The sequence below is a fragment of the Camelus dromedarius genome, chromosome 22 (genome assembly GCF_036321535.1).
Source record: "Camelus dromedarius isolate mCamDro1 chromosome 22, mCamDro1.pat, whole genome shotgun sequence".
NCBI lineage: Eukaryota > Metazoa > Chordata > Mammalia > Artiodactyla > Camelidae > Camelus > Camelus dromedarius.
In genome coordinates, this window is record NC_087457.1 from 18483153 (window position 1) to 18502389 (window position 19237).

The 19237-nt window shown below is 41.5% G+C and overlaps 1 long non-coding RNA gene across 2 annotated transcripts in view; it reads left to right on the forward strand.

Moving 5' to 3' along the window:
• LOC105095792 (uncharacterized) overlaps positions 1 to 15643 on the forward strand; it is a 249117-nt gene extending 233474 nt beyond the window's left edge. The window contains exons 15-20 of one of the 2 annotated variants that reach the window (XR_010377330.1): positions 1405 to 1457; positions 1549 to 1661; positions 3009 to 4976; positions 5690 to 9103; positions 10397 to 10498; positions 15055 to 15643. This is a non-coding gene — a long non-coding RNA (uncharacterized LOC105095792). The remainder of the gene's footprint in view (positions 1 to 1404; positions 1458 to 1548; positions 1662 to 3008; positions 4977 to 5689; positions 9104 to 10396; positions 10499 to 15054) is intronic. The other variant, XR_837780.3, reaches the window with a different exon arrangement.
• Positions 15644 to 19237: the final 3594 nt, after the last annotated feature.

The window sequence follows — 19237 nt, forward strand, 5'->3', positions numbered from 1 at the left end:
TGAAACTGGGGCAGGGAGAGAGAACAGCATGTGGGAGGGAACCCAGCCCACTCCAGGTGATGTAAGATCAGTGTGACCGAAGTGTAGAGTGACACGTGAGAAATTCCCAGGAGTCAGAAAGGCTGGACAGGCAGGGAGATCTCACTTGATTGAAGCCATAAGGCACAGTGAAAGGTGTAGACTTTATTCCAGAAGGAGTAACATATACTTGAAGGGTTTAAGCTGGGAAGAGATAGGAATAAATCTGCATCCTAGAAAGGTTGTTCTGGCCAGGAGAATGGACTTGAAGGGTGTGGAACTAACAAGAAGAGACCAGCTAGGAGGCAAGGCAGGAGACAGGGGTGGACAGGAGGAGAATGAGAATATAGCACAGATGGAGAGAAATAAAAATATCCCATAGAAAGCCTTGTTAGCAGGACTTGAAGGTTAATTTGACTGGAAGGCAGGGAGGTCAGAGAGAGAGAGAGGGAGAGAGAGAACCAAGATGGCTCTCGTGCTGTTCATTGAAGGTGGAGAGATTCTGAGACCACTTTGGACTTGCTGAGTTGGTGGTGCCTGTAACATATCCAAGTGGAGGTGTCAGGTAGGCAAACGACTAACCAGCCTTGAGCTCTTCAGGCCTTGTTCCTTCTCCCCATAAGGCCAGCCCACCAGCCCACTTTATTTGGCTCCCCTGTGCCCTCTTTACATTTCTCCCGGTGACATATATCCATCACCAAAAAATTCTCTAAGTAAAAATCACACAATAGGCAAATACCCCGTGGTGTGCTGGTAAATATTTATAAGTGCTTGTTCCTCCTACCCTCAAGAACGGCCTGATTTGTAGCATTTGCTGACTTCCATGGTGTATAGATTCTTGCTGTGGCCAAGTTCGGGATATCGATGTGATATCTCTGAATGTGGAGCTGGGAAGGGTTTTGCAGAATCAGCTTTCACAAGCCAGTGTGACCCACTGCACACACTCATCAAAACTAAAAGAAATACATACATAAATAAATAGCCCTAGAGCAGAGTCTAAACCACACTGGCCCATTAGGCCAACCCCAAGCGACCTCCACTCTCAAAATGTTTCCTTCAAAAGTCCTAGAGAAAAACAATTCTGTTTTGTGCCTGGGACCATCAGAGACCTTACCGGAAGTTGAGTTAGATTCCCTAGTTTGATACCTGTTCTCTAAAACAGAAATCAGTCCATTACAGCCCTCAGGCCAAATCTGGCCAGCTGCCTGTTTTTTAAGGTCTTCCAACTAAGAGTAATTTTTACATTCTTAAATGATAGCATTTTAAATAGTTATGTAAGTACCTACAAAATACCTTTCATTGTGGCTTTTACCGCACAATCCCCAAAGCCTGAAATATTTACCATCTGGCCCTCTAAGAAACAGTTTGCTGACTTCTGCTCTAAAGGGTCCTGAAGAAAAGCCAGTTCTGCCTCCTAAGACACTGTCAGCAGCACCATGGTGAGTACTTTTACCCTCCCCGTCCAGGCTGTCTCCCATCTCCTGACTGGGCAGGACCCAAGCCAAATGGATTTCGATGGCCTTTCCACAGATTCAAACGATTTACTCCCTCGAGAGAAGACTGATGAGCTCACATATCCACTGCACTCTAGCACATGCTGTAAAATTCCGCCACTTAGGCCAAGAAGTTGAAAAATATCTGAGGTAGGAGATTCCTTGGCTACTTCTTCGCCTAGATAACCACTTGATAGGTCTCAAAAAATTAAGTGAAATAAGGTTTGTAAAGCATTAGCGCAATGTCTGGCACACAGTGAAGGCTAAATGTTACTTGTGGCGATGGATTTTACTATTATCGTTGCTGCTGTGGCTGTTACTTCCATGTTGACCACTCAGGTACAGTAGTTCAATTAGCTCTCCCGTCTCAGCCTTTTAGTGCAGCCCATCTAAATGAAAAGCCTTATGGTAATCCTGTACCCAGGCCTGCAGAGGCTTTCCTGAGATGGTTTCCAAACACAATTACACAATTCAAGCTTTTGAAAATGTGGAGGATTTAGGAGGGCTTTCTATGCAACAGAAGCATTTAGAATTTTACAGGGAAAAATTTTTTAAAGAAATAAATAAACCTTCCCAGAGCCCAGTACAGGGTTGAACTTTCCTAGAGAACAGTAAATGTTTGGCCACAAATGATTTGCACACCGAGAACTCAGGAAAGAAAGATGCTTCCCTGAGCCCAGTGCTCCCTCCCCCGCAGTGAGTGCGGCCCCTGGAAGAGAGCTGGACCTTGCCGCTCTTCTCGCAGACACGCGCGAAGTCCCACGCCCAACCTCCCCTCACTCAGGTTGCTCCTGGCCTCCAAGAATATTCTAAAACCATGCAGAGAGAGCTCAGATAGGGTCCTGACAGTTTGGTCTTACTGACATGGTGCAGCTGTGAGCTGGCTACATTGATGGCATTTGAAAACCAGAAGAAAGTTTTGAGTTTCCATAATGGCTGCCAGTATCTGGGCCCGGAGGAGGTATTTTGTGAATATTACATTCTTACCTCCCCGGTGAATATTCACTCTCTTACTTAATACTGTAACTCTAGGTTGATGTGTTTAATACAAGTTCAGGTTCAACCGGTGGTATTCTACCACAGACTCTTTTTTTTTCCAATTCAATATATTTGACATACAGCATTATATGAATTTAAGGTTTACAATGTGTTACTTTGAAACATTTGTATATTATAATGGCCATTGGAGCAATATTTATCACATTTCATAATTGTAGTATAATATCGTTGTCTATATTCATTACAGTGTGCATTAGGTCACTATGGCTTATTTGCTACTCATTGCAAGTTTGTACCATTAAACAACATTATTTTACTTTCTTTTAAAAAAAATTATTGAACAACTACTATGAACCCAACATGATTTTTTTTTTATTCTTCTTCTTATTATTATTGAAGTACAGTCAATTATAATGTGTCAATCTCTGGTGTACATCATAATGTCCCAGTCACACATATACACACACATATTCATTTTCATATTTTTTTTCATTGAAGGTTATTGCAAGATATGGAATATAGTTCCCTGTGCTATACAGAAGAACAAAAAACAACACCGTTTTCTTTACGGCAGAATACACGGCTCTTCTCCTCTGGTGCCTCCCCTGAAAGGAACAACAGAAGTTTTCCTCTCCAGATTCACTGAAAAGGAAAGCAAGAAGATACCTGCCCACTTGGGCCTGAAATGAGAATCGTTTTCCTGTTGCCATCTGCTCTACTGTGGGTCGCACACACACGTTCACGGAGCCCCCACTGGCCTCATGCCTCCACTGACATCTGAGAAAAGTAATACTATCTTTACATGGACTTTATACTGTGCTTTTGCCTTTAAGAGTCCAGCGAACTGGAGAATTCTCTCATGCCTGATTCTGCAATATTTTTTCTTCCCCTCCTGCCTCCTTTTCTGAGATGACAGAAACTTACCCAGCTACTAGTTCACCTGCTCAGAGGCACGGGTGACTTCCATATGCCAAAGAGCAGCTGTCAGTCAATGGAAAAGGTGACAAGCCTCTGTGAGGGCAGAGGCCACGGCAGCAGGGGCCACAGCAAGATGTTGGGTGAGGAGCTTCCAGGAGGAGAAAAGTTGCTCCCCATCCTCCCAAAGACTTCCCATCCTCAGCTGCCTTTCCAGGAAAGTAAAATCTGAAGCATACGCTGCACAAAGTTCCTAAAAACCACATATACTCTTCTAGCCATTTCTTCTCAGGATGCCAGGCTCCTGGCTCCCACAGGCAATGACACACCTCCTCCACTGCACCTTGAGACCTCCCTGGGGCATCATCAGTGAAGTTCATGGGTGCTATGGAAAGAGTTAGGAGGTCTGGTTCTAATTCATACATCTCTTCACCTCTTCGTAGCCTCAGAGAAATCATCTTTAATGTGAAGGAAATAGACTAGATGTCTCGAAGGACCTTTCTAGACTAGGGGTTATTCTAACATTGAGTGAGTGAGAAAGAGTGCTTTAGACTCTGCTGAATGAGAAAAGGTACCTGCCCTTGGGTGCTTAACCTGGACTGAGACAGCAACACGGGAAGTGACCAATACAAAGGGAGATGATGAAACAGAGGAGTGGTGAAGCCATGACAGTTTCAGCCCTATTCAGGATTTTAAGTCCGTACTGAGGAAGCTCCTGGAAGAGAGAGTGCATCAATTTAGTCAACCGAAACTTAATTCAAGAAATGCAGAAGAAAGGAGAAGGGAGATGCTGAAAATTTACACCATCATTTTCTAGAAATGTCCTCATTGTCCAACGGAGACCTGGGGGAGAAGGTTAGCACAGAGTCATGTTTGATAAGTCAGACACGCTCCCAGGCTCGGGATCTTCTAGATGAGCAGTGGGAGACCACATCTCTGGGGCCACCACGTTTCACCACTCAGTGCGACAGCTGTCCATCTTCCTTTCAGGTCTGGACACAACCTCTTCCCTCCCTCATAGGGCACACCATGGATTAGTCAGCAGGGAAAAGACAAGTGTTCAAACCAGAAGGGGAGTGCTGTGGACTAAATATGCCTCCCCTCAACCCCAATTCATATGTTGAAGCCTTAATCCTCCCTGTGATGGCATCAGGAGGTGGTTAGGTTTACTTGAGGGCACCAGAGTGGGCTTATCATAATGGGACCTATGCCCTTATAAGAAAAGATACCAGAGAACCTGCTCTTTCTCTCTCCACGACGCGAGGGCCCAGCAAGAAGGAGGCTGTCTGCAGAAGCTTTTCCTGTATGAGACATGACAGGAGTGTTCTGGTTCCCTTTCTCATTTAATATCAGATTTTCTCATGCTATAATGCCTTAGAATATAGAGGCATCAATACAGAAATCTTTATTTTATAAGTGGTACAATAAGATACAGTGTCTGCGACTTACTTGCTCAATGTAACCCAGTGGAAACTCAATCCCAGAGCCAGTACAGGACTCCCTAAATATCCAAGACAGTGGGATAGGAATGTGATCATCTGCTTCGAACAGGTAGGTTTCTTGGGTGCTGGTACCTACTCACATGAGCAAACACCAATTAGAGTTGCCAGATAAAATACAGGACGCCCTGGTACATTTGGATTTCAGATAAACAATAAATAATTTTTAATGTAAGTATGTGCCCAATATTATATGTGCCAAATATGGGACATAATGATACAAAATAGTACTAAAAATGAATAAATAAATATTCATTATTTATCTGAAATTCAAATTTACCTGGGCATCTTGTATTTTTATCTGCTAAATTTTACCACCCTAACATCCATAGCCTTTTCCTCCCCTTTCAATGTGGTCCTCCGTCCAGAAATGCTATCCCCTGTCCTTGCATATATATAAATCATGCCCACTCCATAAGGCTGAGATCACACCTGTCTGCTCTGAAGTCTTCTCCTGACTAGTGTCACCCATGCCATTATCTCCCTCGTGTGAATACCCGTAACATATTCTGATGGAACAACACAAGCCAACCTGGGATACACTGCTGTGCCATTCTCGAATTGTTTCATAAGCTTTCACTGCCTCTCTCCCTCGAGGGCTCAAGCCACTTTGATCAAACCATGCCTGACGCTCACTTTGTATCCTCTGTTACACCTACCATAAGCCTACGTTGAGTAACTGATGAAGAATCATTTGCTTTAGGGCACACGGAGAAGCTGACAATGAGAAGATTATGATACCCTTTTCTCTCTCATTTCTTCCAGGTATGAAAAAGGTAGAGGATGGAAATGTCTAGAATGCTCACAAAATGATTTGCACATAAATTAAAGGTAACATTTGTGCGTAAGGTAAGAAGCTACAACCCAATTGTGAATTAGGACAATTATAAGAGTAGGTGATATATTGACTGTAGATTTGCTTCTGTGGAAACTCTTCTCTCCATGAAAGTCTCTGCAAATACTGTTCCACACCCAGAGCATTAGAGCTGGTAAGACCTTAGACATCACCTGGGCCAGACTATCATCATACGAGAAAAGAAACTGAGACCAGGTGCTCAGAGGAAAGTCACTAGTCTTCAGTCTTATAGTGGATTAGTGACAGTTTCCTGGTTCTTAAGCCAAAGCTTTTTCAGTCTGTCAAGCTGAACTTTCAGTTTCAAGGATAAAGTCTCCTGCCAGGGAGCAGGTTTTCAGCTCTGCTCATTTTTAAAATATTATTTGTTGTCTTTTTCTATCTATAAGAAACATTTACTTTTAGTTGAAAATCTAGAATATATAAAAACTCATAAAGGAGAAAATTGGTTACCCACCACCCAGAAAAAAATTATATTTGATGTGTTTCCTTTTGATGCCTTTTCCTATGCTACTAAACTGTAAACTCCACAGTGGCAGGAACTGAATTAATCTTGTTTGGCTCAGCCCTTAGCACAGTGTCTGGTACATAAAATGCACTTGATCCCTGCTTATTGAATACATGACTACATAAATATAGATATTTATGTATATGTGCAAATAATTAATGTTTATGTAATTTTTAAAAATGAAGCCATACTGTTATACACTTAATACTGTTTTTTCACTTAATATTGTAATGTAAATATTTTCCCCATCTGTAAATATCCTCCTATAATAATGTTTTAATAGCTGCATAACTTTCCATTTTATGGTTAAACCATGACTTATTGACTCATCTCCAATCAATGCACATTTAGGTCATTTCCAAATTATTCTGAATTATAAACAGTACTACGATAAATGCCTCTGGAAATGAATCTGAGTGAGAATCAGTCTGGGGGAAGTTGAGTCTACCTTCCGTTACTAATAAAAGAAGTTTGGGCTGGAAAGTGACAGGGAGTTGACAGTCTGTGGTCATCTTATCAGCCTCTTGTATGTCATCTGACTCAGCTTCCCTCCCAAATCACAAGCCTCAGGTCAGAACTACCAGTCTCTGATGGTCAAATTAAATTTTATCTCAGTCATGTCTTCCATGAAAAAGCCATCCCATGCACGTGAGATAAAGAGCATTTTAGAGTTGATTTTATCAGTCTCACCCTTAGCCAAAGAGCACTAAAATATAAAGTGCCCTCCTCTCCCTAGACAAGTTCAAAATACATATCCCACTAGGAAAGTGACTTTAAATTCAAGAAAAATAGAACAGGTGGCCCAAATCCAAACTTAAGTAACAGATTTGTTTTCCTAATGAAATCTGTGCACATGAGTTCCCTGAATGACCCCCCACTTGACTGAACATTTTTTATGATTGTATATTACATATATTATACATCCACTGACATTCAGCAACCTATGAGTTCAGACTGCCTCTTTATTCTCCCCTTTGGCTGAGCCAAAGCAGACCAAAGCAGATCCTTCAATGGCCAGAAGTTTCTGTTCGAAGATACAAAAGGGATCCCATGGTATCCTTTGATGTTCTTCTCTGAGCACTAAGAGAAAGTGCTCTTCTTCTAGGGAAGAAGCAGGAGGGGAACGTTCCTTCCTCAACTTTCTCTTGCTGGTATCTGAGCACTAGCAAAGGGCAGAGTGGGAGCAGCAGAGAAAATACGGGGACAGTGGCAGGAAATGAGGTTGAAGAGCAGCCAGGGGTCATATCATGCAGGACGGGGTAGACAGTGGTACTTGGGAATGTGATCCCAACATAAAAACAACAGGGCTTATTTGGGAGAGAGGGAGGGGAGGTCTAGACAAGCTAATCATGAAGTTAAGACGGAAAAAATTTGAAGCTAGGTTATCCAGAAATATTTGAAATTGGAGAACAACGGAGGAAGATTAGCCCTACTAATCTTCACGTTAAAATATGAAGCCACAAGAAATAAAATAATGTAATATTAGTACATTAATAAGAAGACAGAACAAGATAACAGGCCTAAAAGTCCACAAATAGACCTAAACATAATTTTTAAATAATTTTTTAAAATATGACCAAATGGTACTTCAAGTCTGGGGGAAAAAATTTACCATACATAAAGACTAACTTCACTAAAATACAAAGAGGCATCAGTATTAAAAAAAAAATGAGCAAAAAATATCAACAGTTCACAAAAAAGGAAATCCAAAGGGCTCTTAAATACAGAAAAAGACATTCAAAAGAAATGAAAAATAAAAACACAGTAAGATATCATTTTTCAGCTACTGGATTGTCCAAGATCAAAGCACTGAGGACTGACTACATTGGTGAACTTGCTAGTCACTTGCCTAGTTTGCTCTCAAATCCATTCCCAGCCCCCTCCTGCCCTGCTGATTTTACCATGTACCCTACAACCCAGAAGCATCAGGCAGGATGGTCTGCTGGAAGCTCAACTGTGGTCTGGCTGGAAGATCATACCCTGCACGGGTGGGATACTGTCCTAACAGGATGCAGTATCCATGTTGGACCAGTAACATGTATACTGCATCCTGTGTGGTTTCTCCCATGGTTGGAATCCACGTGGCCAGGAGCAAAGGGATAGAAGAGTGATTCTTCTCGCTACACCTAGTGGCCCATTCACAGAATGCTTCCAGTCCTCTGACCATGGGTTCTGCTCAGTTAGGAGTACTGATTCCCAAGAGGTGAGTGCATCCACAGGGACACAGCAGTGGTTTCACAGAACTGGAAGCTGAGGCTACCATCAGGCTATTTTGCCACTGAACCAATAGGCAGAGGAAGCAGTTATCATATTTCTGAGGAGAATAATCTCTATTACCCAGAGGAAGTTGGGTTGCTGGTACCCAGTGAAGCAGGGAAGTCTGTGTCTGGAACTGAAGGGACTCTGCGGTGCCTTTTAGTATTTAATGACCAATAGTAAAAAAATCAATGGAAGTCACTGCACCCAGTAAAGGCAGGACTATATTAAAAAATCAGACCCTTTGGGAATAGATTCGAGTCACTTCACCTGGTGAGGATTCCCAAATAGCCAAGTGCTGGCAGAGGACAAAAGGAATGTGGAGTGAGTAGCAGAAGTGATAAATATCAACTTCAGCCTTATAGCCAGTTGCAGACATGAAGACTGAACAGTGGTACCTGCTTTTATAGATATGGATTAACCAGTTATTTCTTTTTCCATTTCCCTCCTTTCCCTGATGATTTTGTGTGAGGAATTTCCCTGATGGTACTGAAGTTTACAATCAGAAGAATGACATCCAGACCTGAATGGATCCAGATCCTAGGCTGTCGAGATGCGTCCAGTGAGTGAGGGATGTTGTGTCCCCATCTGGGGGAAAGGGCTCAAGTATCTGAGTTGGTACACAGTTGCATTCTGTCAGGGAGAAGCACGAAGTCATTGTTCCCTGGTAGTTGAATACAGACAGAGCATGAGAATGGAGCTGAACGGCAGGAAGATGGGACTGTGCCCTTCATTTGCTGGTTTTGCTCTCAGATCTGTTCATCCCCCATCTTTCTCGGCTCTTGTCTGTATTCATAGGAAAATGCATTTCCCAAACCCCTTTATTGAATTCAAGTCTTTTTCAGAAATGAGAGACATTGGCAGAAAAACAGGAGACTGAGGTATTTCTGCCCTTCACCCTCTGCCTCCGGGGCATCTCTTTCAGCAGTGACCTCTCCTTAGGCTCCCTCCTCACAGCCCTTCTTTCCATCCTCCCAGCTCCTCACGGGCAGGCAGTTCTGGTTTTCTCAGATGATTCTGGCTCACGGGGTCAGCAGCACTGCGGGCTCCTTAACTGTGGCTGACAGCAGCATGCTGCTGTGGCTCTTGCCCTGGGCTGCCTCCCCATCGCCTGTTTGACTCTTTCAGCTCTTCCACCACCCAGATAATCAGTTCCCTTTTGAAGACTCCATCTGTTTAAAATCCTGAAAGATGCCTCTTTTCCTTGACTGGCCCTTGACTGATTAAGTAAGGAACTGGGAAAACCAACAGGTGGGAATTCCAATGAATTAGAACATTCTTGGTAAGCGGCAGTGTAAACTGGCAAAACTCTATGGAGCATAATTGGGCAACATCTGGGTCAGAACAAAAGCATACACCCTTCGTCCCGGAAGTTCCAATTCTAGAAATTTCTCCCAGAGATATACTTGCACCTATTCAAATAACGTTTGTACAAGATTATTCATTGCAATATTGTAAAAGTAGAAGATTGGAAACCACCTAAAAGTCCACTGATGGGAGATAGATAGGTTAAGTAGGTTAGTATATATTCATAAAGTGAACTCAAAAAAATGAGGAAGTTCTTTATGTACAGTTAAGAATAAATCCTTAAAAGATGAAAAAGCAAGGTACAGAACAGTGCGTATAATGCTACCATAAAAGAAATAAGTATACAAGTCATATTTACTTATACTCAAATGGTTATCTCTAGCAAGAAGCCAATGATATTGGTCACTTCTGAAGAGAGAGACTGGGAAGATGGAAAAAGAAGACGAGAGAGAAATTTTTCAGTTACTCTTTAGTATATTTAGAATTTGGTAATATATGAGGGATTCCATATTTCAAAAATTTAATTTAATTTAATTTTAAAATGCAGCTCTACACTTCTTACAAGAGACATGCCTAAAATACACAAATGCATGGAGAGAGAGGAGAGAAAGTTGGAAACAAGTGGATGGAAAATATTTATTATGAAAAAGTAAGTAAAAAGCAAAAGAATGCTGGGGAATAAATCATATTTAGACAAAATTAAAAGTTAAGGCTAAAGCATTAATAGAGACAAAGAATGGCATTATATAAAATGTAATAGAAAAATCTCTACCCATCATGAATATGTATATAGCTAACCACATAGTCTCAAATATACAAAGCAAAAGCTAAAATAAGAAACTGGGAAGAAACTGTGCCAATAAAAAGTTAGTAATAACACAGAAGATTAAAATAATAAAATTACTATGCTTATTAAATCAGATCAAGTCTGAGCTAAAATAGAATCTTTTCACCAACAAATGGAAACTCTACACTCTTTTTAAGCATGACCACAGGAGACAGGAGTAATCTCAGCACAATATCAAAGATCCATGTCTTATAGCTCATCTTCTCTGACTACATGTTGATTAGAAGTCAGCAGTAAAAAGATCGTTTTACAACGTTTGGAAATTTAAATATCCATTCCTAAGTAACTTGTGAACTTAAGTAGAAATCACAGTGGAAATGACAAAATTCTTGGAATCCAGCAACAGTAGAAGTGCTCTCAAAATCTATGCAAAGAACAGCTGGTGGGAAATCAATAGCTGTGAATGCACCTATTAAAAAACAAGAAAGATTGAAAATAAATGAATAAACAATTTACCTCTCAAAGCTAATAAATTTATAGAAAATAAAAAGAAAGATTCTGGGTTAGGATGTTTGAACATGTGCATCTAATGTCTCTCCCTTCATAGACTCCATTAAAAGCATACTAAAGAGATTACCTAAAAGGACAGAAAGGTACAGCACAGGAGGACACAGACAGATGAATGATAACTGACTCAGCAGACCTGCCACAGCCAGATCCTCAAACTGGCAGTGGTCAGAGTGGTGAAGAAACCTGGTTTTCAGAGTTGCAACCTCATGGGCTCAGACACTGGCAGCACTGGGTAACTCCAGAATTGGGAAGAAAGGAGGTACTAAATTAAGGAGGATTTGGTGAACGCTGTTTGGGAAACAGTTAATTCCTAGAGTCCTCCTGTACTCCACATGGCATATAACCACCCTGGAAGATGACCAGAAAGTCTTCTGGACTGGGCGCCACCAAGACACAGTTGAAGGTCTGGGTGTCTGCTATGATCTGAATGTTTATGTACCCCTCTCCAAATTCCTCTGTTGAAACCTAACCCCCAAGGTGATGTGGGGCTTTAAGGAGCTGATGTGGTCATAAGGGTGGAGCCCTCATGCATGGGATTAGTGCCCTGATAAAGAGACCCCAGAGAGCCCCCTGCCCCTCCCACCTCGTGAGGACAGCGCGAGAAGATGCCCTTCAGTGGGGAAGCAGGCTCTCACCAGACACTGACTCTTCTGGTGTCTTGATCTTGGACCAGCCTCCACAACTGTGAGAAATAAATGTTGTTTACAAGCCACCCAGTTTATGGTATTTTTATTAGAGCAGCACGAGTGGATTAAAATAGTATCTGCCCTAAAGAGGGAAATTGTCATATGTAACTGGATGCTGAATACTGAGATCTCAGCCCTCTTTCCCCAGTTGGTTAAGACAGGAACTTGTAAAATTTATCTCCAGGAAATCTGATAGCCCAAGAGGAAAGGTCTAAAAAGACTGACATCAGGGGTTTCCTTCTAAAAACAGTCCACCTTGATCACTCCACAGTGAAGATCCACGTTGGCCAGCCTCATCATTCTCTCAATACTTCCAACCAGCTTTTAAATCTCCTACTCTTAAGTATGTGCAGATTGCCGAGGACCGCTTTCTCCAGAAAGGGTTCTTAAAAATTCTCAAGAAATCTGAAGCCACAGCATGACTTGAAGACTATTCAGTGGATCGTCTCTGGCAGGGCAACTACTGCTTTTTCTTCACACAGCTTGCTTTGGACTGGCTAATGGTTTTGGAAAACCTACTTTTAAAACATACTTACTTGGGATACATATATAGGTTTTAAAGCTATAATGAAACAGAGCGATGCATTTCTGGGAGAAGGACTGGTGCAGTGGGGAAGATGCACACCACGGAGAGCTGGTCTCCACTTGGACCCCACGCGCACCCCTCCTCTGCCCCTCACTGTGCTGCTCGGAGCCCCGGGGAGGCCAGCCCCTACAGACTGCATCCCCAGGACACCAGTGCCCTCCAGCTTCCCTTTGGGTTTGACCAATGGGAAGTAACAGCAGAAGAATGGAAGGCAGAAGAATGGAAGGCAGAAGAGAGACGTGGAGATCTTTACTCCCCAACCCACCCATTTTGGCCTCATCTATCAGAGGCTCCATCTGTCCACAACTGTAACTCTTGTGGGGTGGTCCCTCTTCCTCAGCCCTAGGTCTCACCCAGACTCCACCAACACTGTCCCCTACCCTTGCCTACACAGGTGGAACTGGACCAGCAGGAGAAAGTAGTGCTTTGCACATGAAAAAAAAAAAAAAAATTCTGGGGGAACTGGTGATCTTTATGAAAAACACAATAAAATTAAAATCCCTACATCACACCACACACAAAAAACAATTCCAGGTCAATTAGAAACCTAAATTAATGTTGGAGGCCCTATAAAACTTAATGAAGAAAATGTAGAATAATCTATTTATGACCTCTGGTGAGGAGTAGGAAGATTTTCTTAAAAAGAATAAGGAGAAAAGAACAAACCATTAATGTATATTTTACTATATTAAAATATAAATTTTTTTGTTCATCAAAAGATACATAAACATAGTTAGAAGACAAGGCACAGTCTGGGACGATATTTGCACCACTTAAAACTAACAAAGGATTATGTCCAAATTTTGTGAAGGATTCCTGCAACTGAACAAAAGACATACCACAGAAAAAGAGGCAAAAATGTCAAAAGAGGCAGGAAGAAAACCAAAAATAAGCATATGGAAAACATACTCAACAGCACTGATAATTAGGGAAATGCAAATTAAGGCAGCAGTGAGATACCCTCAGATTGGTGAAAAATGTTAATGTAAAAGAAATGAGCTATCAAACCAGGAAAAGACATGGAGGAACCTTAAAGGCACACATTACTAACTGAAAGAAGACCATCTGGAAAGGCTGCATACTGTATGTTTCCAACTTTATGACATTCTGGAAAAGGCAAAACTATGAAGACAATAAACAGATCAGTGGTTACCAGGGGTGGGGGAGCAATGATTAGGCAGAGCACAGAGGATTTGGGGGGCAGTGAAAATACTCTCTATGATACTGTAATGGTGGATATATATCATTATACTTTTGTCCAAACCCATAGAACGTACAACACCAAGAGTGAACCCTCAGGTAAACTATTGGCTTTGCCTGAGTATGGTCAGTTAACGTAGGTTCATCCTTGGTTAAAAAAAAAAAAATGTATATATATACACACACCACTTTAACGAGCAGTGCTGATAATGGGGGAGGCTACACATGTGTGAGGGCGAGGGTAAATGTGAAATCTCTGTGCTTCCCTCTCAAGTTTGTTATAAACCTAAAACTGCTCTAAAAAAATTAGTCTTAAAAAATATTAATGTGATAACACCAAGGAAGGGTTGGTGAGAATGTGGAGAAATGGGTCCTCACACACATACTGATAGGTGTGTGTATTTGTCAGTATATTAACAGACCCAGAAATTCTTCTTAGAGATATATGTGCTAGAAAAATTTTTTGTTTGCACCCTGGGAAACAAGTACTAGAATATGTATTGCAGTATTTTGTGAAAGGCAAGGAAAAAAAGGAAACAGCATAAATAAGCCATCAAATGGAATATAAAATGGAATACTACTGAGCAATCTAGTGAAAAATCAAACAACATGGAGAAATCTCCAAAAACAAAATGTTAGATAAAAAAGTAAGTTATAAAAAAATCATACTCAATGATACTATGCATGTGAAATTTTTAAAATGTGCAAAACAGTGCTGTATATTTTAGTGTAAAGAAAGCATGCGTGAGATTGAAAAATTCTAAATTTGGAATAATGGTTACTTCCAGGGAGGGAGGACGTGAGAGAGAGAAGAAGGGAGGAGGAGAGGAATATGAAATGGGGGGTTTCCCAAGAGACATCAAGTGTAGCGCTAAGATATTATGGCAAAAAATTTAAAAGCTTTTGCTAGTGTTGGGGAGTGGGTATGTATTTATTATATTGTTCTCTGTATTTTTCTGTATGTTTATTTCATAATGAAAATGTTTAAGCCTACTATAAGCTTAAAAGGTATTAATAGAAATATGGCACCAAAGTGGTAGAAATAAGACTCCCCCTCTAAGCTGTATGAGGCAAATTCCATCTGAATTACTGCATGTGTACCTGGACCACAGATAAACAAGTGGTTGACTAGTAAGCAGGGACCGGGACCTGTCAGCAGACACAAACTGATCAAGAAAGAAACCAGGATGCACCTGGAATGTTTAGGCTGCAGTCAGACTTCTTGAAGTTGTATAAGCAGTGGGGCATGCCAGCAGCTCATGGAATGTCATCGGGGAAAGTGGCAGCCTGCCAGTGAGCACTTTGTACTCCACAAAGAGTGTAAGTCCAGACAAGAGACAAATGCTGCCTGGTTCTCCACCTCACTCTCGTTGCAGGGCAGCTCTGGCGATACAGATTCATCATGAAAAGGATAACTACCCTTTCTCTGAATGACCTGTAGGTGCACAGAGCCAAGCCTTCCAGGACTTGCGAGAAAGACACACATCTTCTTGAAGCCCCCTGAGTCCTGAACCGGATCCCCTGGTGGGGCTGACCTTGGGCTACTTTCTGGGGGTTGGAAGGTACAGCAGCCCAGGAGCCGACTCGGGGTTGCCTGTGATCTTTCAGAGCACTGGAATTTTGGTCTTGGTCTGAGCCCTTAAGTTCTGTGTCTAAGTGCTTAGATGCTGTGATCTCTTTCCATTCACTGGAACTAACCAATAAATGGGCAAAGAGCTCATTTGTGACACTAAGTACAGCTTTCTCTCCAACATGAACAGTCAACCACACGCTCCCAATCATTTCTATTCCATTAAACACTGTAAATTAAAGTCCAAGGAGGGAGCTAATTTCCCATCAAACAGAAGAACTAAGGGCCCCCAAATCTGTTCTCCAGTTTTTGCCCAGATGGTCATGTAGGCACACACTCACAGGCCAACTCACCCACTTCGAAATACAACAGAGCAAAACACATAAAAATAAACAAGTGCCCAGATCCCGTGTCAGGTACTCTTTTGCTATTATCATCGTCATCCGTTTTCGAAACAACTCAAGAAGCATGATTTGGATGCTCCAGTATTTTGTGAAAAGGGTACAGGTGTTTAAAGTAAGTCTGCTTCCTGACTTGGGTCCTCCTACACTGATGCTAGCAGGTTGTGTCACAAGTGCCCAGAAAGTCTGGAAGCACAACTGTGATCTTCCATGTGAGCTGATATTACCGTCTGCCAAACGAGAGCACCACAGCCACATTTCAGACCAATTTATTCTACTTGAGTATAATGTGTCTCATTAATCTCTTCCATCTGGTGTTTATGTGCATGAACAATTCTAATGGGAAATATAAAAGACTGAGACAGGATTTACTACTTGGGCCTCTGAGTCCAGGTTTAATTTGTAAGGAGTTGCTATTCCTACAGATGGGACACAGATATGGAAGAACTGGCTTACCCCCAGTCACAAAGGCATTTGTGAGAATTTCCTCGTCTGCCTGGGCAGCGTTCCCATGGCCAGTGCCACCCAGATGCTCATGTGTCAACCTCTCCTGGTATCATCAGAAGTCAAAATGGGATTTCCAAGACAGGAACAGAGGGCTGCCAACTCTGTTATTCTCTTTTCCTCTTCCTACTGCCACTGCTTTCAGATAAATTCACAGCTTAGCGTACCCTCCACCAGGCTCCAGACAGGACAGACAAAAGTCAACGTCAGGCAGTTTTATACTTGGTAATAGTGCATTTGGATGTGCTCATGGGTGAAGACTCTGACATTAAATTGGCTACACTCAGGATTGGGGGGTTACTGACTATACCGTCTTCCAACTCCCACATCAACAAGGATAATCAACAACTTTGAGGGAAAATTAACACCTTATGAACAGCCAGTCTGAAAACCCCCAGTATAATTAGATGAGGACTATTAAGTGTGTTCATTACTTCAGCAAATTTGTGGGGGTCCAATATGTGCCATGCCTTGTACTAGACATTGGGTCATTCATGGTAAATGGAACAGACACAATCTCCACATGTCAAAATTATTCAGTGCTGTTATGGGTTGAATTGTGCCTTGCACCCCAAAATTCATATGTTGAAGCCCTCATTCCCAGTACTTCAGAATGTGACCTTATTTGGAGCTAGGGTCTTTAAAGAAGTAATCAAGTTAAAATGAGGCCATTAATGTTCTTAATCCAAGATGACTAGTGTCCTCATAAGAAGGAGAAATTTGAAGACAGACAAACACACAGGGAGAATGCCACGTGAACACTAAGGCAGAGGTCAGGGCGATGCTTCTACAAACCAAGGAGCACCAAAGAATGCCAGCAAACCAGCAGAAACTAGAGGAGAGGCATGGAACAAATTTTCTCAGCCCTTAGAAGGAAACAGCCCTGCTGACACCTTGAGCTTGGACTTCTAGCTTCCATAACTGTGAGGCAATACATTTTCATTTAAGCTACTTAGTTTGTGGTGCTTTGTAACACAGCCCTAGTAAACTAAATACAAATGCCTTCTATGAAACAATGTCACTTAAAAAGGAAGAATTCATGAAAAGTTAGAAAAAACTTTCCTGATTTCCCTTCTACCACGTGAGGAATCCAGCTTCCAAAAAACATGACAGACTTCCATCTCTCCCAACAGCAACATGCATTCACAGCTGTGCATAATCCCAAGACACAGCTCTGGTGCAGCCACTCAGAAGGAACCCAGGCCTGAATAAGCAGGCACTCCTTGGGGTCCTGTGGAGGGGATCCTAAGGGCCAAGGGAATAGAAATGATGAGAGGGAAAGAACCTCTCCAAAACTTCTCTGGGGAATCCAGGATTATCTTGCCACTTTATCATCTCAAAAATTTCTGGTATGTGCTGGCTGACTTCCAAGATATGAAATTTCTAAATTAATATTTTCCACCTAGATTCTAATCCCATTTTGCTACTAGTAAATTCTGTGGCTTCAGGCAAATCTTGTCTCCTCTCTGAACCCCAGTTTACCCATCTGTAAAGTTGGAGTTTAGACTAGAGGACATCTAGGTCCTCTTCTTAGAGTTACTCACTTTGCAACTAGAAGATCACTAGTGCTGTGATAGTAATAATAATAGTAATGATAATGATAATATGAGTATTTGTTTTATCAGGTTTTGTTCTATGCAGTTTTTCTAAATTAACACATTTAATCCATGCAACTCTTTCATAAGAAGAATAAAAGCAAATAGCTCTTGGTTATTTTCAAATTTCTTCCTGTACCAGGACTCAGTGGAATAAAAAAAAAGAGTTGTTGTCACAAGGAAGAATGCCACTGTCTGAGGCAGAGTCTGAGATGGTCCCTCACTGTGATGATGAAACCTTCCCCCAGAAGGCTTGGAAGGTTGAGGGGGCTCTCTTTGTAAGTGCCATAAAAATAATTAGTGCCTATTGTTTTGTTTTGCTTATTGAAGTATGGTTAATTTACAATTTTGTGTTAGTTTCAGGTGTACATCAGTGATTCTATTTTTTTTACAGATTCTATTCCATTGCCTTTTTTTTTAAAATTAGAGTATAGAAATGAATGAAAGTAAAAAAATTAAAGTTTTTACTTTTCTGGTTTTCAGCAGCCCTCACCCCCATGCAGACAATGCAAACTCTCCAAGATAGACACTGTGAAGAGATTGGGATGTATTTTTTTTTCTAAGCTTATATAAGAACACACACACACACCAAGAAATGTCATCATATGAACATACAGTAGGCATCTTGCTATTTTCAATCAGTACTCTGTCTTGGACAATATTCCACATTAGCACTTACAGATTTTCCTTATTATATTTTTTAATAGCTGCATGGTTATTCTTTCTATGTATGAACCATATTTATCTAATCCATCTTTCATTAATAGATATTTAAGTTGTGTGTTTTTTGCTGTTATAAAGAATGCTGCCCCCAAAAAAGTATCTTTATATTGATAACCCTGCTATTTGAATCGATTCATTTCTATAAGGTAAATTTCCTAAAGTAAAACTGCTGGATCAAAGGGTATGTGTAGGCTTTTTGATGGAAATTTCTAAGAGTTTATACCAGTTTATCCTCCCAGAAAGGTGGGTTTTACAGATAGCGGAGTATGTCATTCTTGGAGGTCTTGGTAGGTCCCAATCTTGCCCACTGGCTTAGAAGTAAATCTTGGGCTCCTATCGTGACTAAAAGATGCTCTCAGTCATTAGAAATCAGCAAGTTTACACAGCTCTGCCAGTTTATTTATGGACAAGGTGGTCCTCAGCAGTTACAGAGGAGGCGGTGTTTCAGAATCACAGAAGGCTGGCACAATAAGGTCCTTGGGGAGATGATTTAATCAATCTCCTCATTTGACAGATGAGCAAATGCAGATGTGGGTGGATGCTGGCTCTGAATGTGCATCACCCTGTCCCCATCCCTCTGTGAGGTGTGGGCATGCATCAGTCATCCAGAATGTCTGGGTGTTTCCAGTGCATCCTCAGGTGGGAAACATGCTACAAGAGGTGTTCTCAAAATGTACGTCATTCCCGCGTGAATACATAGTACCCGCTCTGGGATGAACACAATGGTGAAACCTATTTATTAAACAACAGATTGAAGTATACATCT